Source organism: Homarus americanus, unplaced genomic scaffold, assembly GCF_018991925.1.
Source record: "Homarus americanus isolate GMGI-L3 unplaced genomic scaffold, GMGI_Hamer_2.0 scaffold26591, whole genome shotgun sequence".
In the NCBI taxonomy this organism is placed as follows: Eukaryota; Metazoa; Arthropoda; class Malacostraca; order Decapoda; family Nephropidae; genus Homarus; species Homarus americanus.
Window position 1 is genome coordinate 830,893 of NW_024755595.1, and position 1,608 is coordinate 832,500.

Genomic DNA, 1,608 nt, shown 5'->3' on the forward strand with positions numbered 1-1,608 from the left:
GAAACACAGGTAACACGTACACATATACGAACAGGCAGGTAATTAACAACACACACACACACACACACACACACACACACACACACACACACACACATTCCTGAGGACCAATGTAAAGTATATTATTTGGTAGTTTTGTTGTGAGAGCAAGAGCAGCTCAGTCACGCCAGACGTAAAATAATATCTACTACCTCTAAAACAAACAAACATACAGACACACAAACAAACAAACAAAGTGTAAACAAAGAAATAACAGAAGAAACTCGTCGCCCTTCTCAAATGTTTTCTTGGTATAAAAAAATTGTCCTCAAATGAAGAAAGTTTTCGAAGATTTCTTGTGTGTGTGTGTGTGTGTGTGTGTGTGTGTGTGTGTGTGTGTGTCCCCAATCTCCAACACTCTCAAGCCTCCTCCTCCACCTCCTCCCCCACTCTCTCCCACACCCTCCCTCCCTTATTCTTTCTTCCTCTCTCCCACATTCTCCCTCACCCTCCGACTGTACTCTGTCAGACCGACCAATCAGCCATAATTTGTTGGGTAGTTAACTGGCGGCCCTAACAGCCTCGTTGACCCGCTAATTGATCCACTTCTCATTGGTGTGTGTGTGTGTGTGTGTGTGTGTGTGTGTGTGTGTGTGTTTATGTTCGTCTGACCCAAAAGCTTTTTTGTTGTTTATTTGTTTCGCTGTAGAGAAGATTATGTTAGTTAATTTGTTTGTGTTTACTGAATATGTTACATACATACATACATACATACATACATATAGTTTCACGAACACATATTCTCTCTCTCTCTCTCTCTCTCTCTCTCTCTCTCACCTGTGTTAGATACCTACAATCGTAATTAGTATAGCACATTCTTACACTATATTTACTCTGTCTCCTCTTGCATCTTATTCCTCTTCCTCTACCTTTCTCCTCCGTTTCCTACAGCCTCCTCCTCCTCTTCTTAGTCTTCCTCCTCCTCCTCCTTCCCGTAATGGCCAGACTTTTCCCTCCCTCTTCGCTCAACTAATTATAAACTTTATTCGGACTACCACAACTCACAACCGCTCCCCTCAAAAGACACAAAAACAACCCATTTCCGCTAACAACTTTACCCAACCAATAGATAGGAGGTCAAAGGTCAAGTCCCGTCAGGTCAGGGGGGTTAATAAAAGCAATAAGATGGTGAGGGAGGGGGTTAGGTTAGGTTAGGTTAGGTTAGGTTAGGTTAGGTTAGCAAATTAACGAAATATACCAAGTGTGTACACAGGTCATTAAATAGAGAAGCAGTTTCGAGTGGCATTAGTAACGTAAATGAGTGTGTGTGTGTGTGTGTGTGTGTGTGTGTGTGTGTCTGTGTGTAGTTGCTCCATTCCTCACCATATCAACACAGGTCGTCTCACTGTTAGCTATCCTTTGATTATTTCCCGTACCTGTGTTTGTACCTGTCTGACTGCACCTGTGTTTGTACCTGTCTGACTGTACCTGTGTTTGTACCCGTATTTACGCCTGTATCTGTACTGTACCTCCATATGTATATCTGTTCTTGTAACTGAGATACGTACCTGTACCTACCTGTAATCTTTATCTCGAATTGTACCTGTAACTCTAAATGTACCTGTTCCT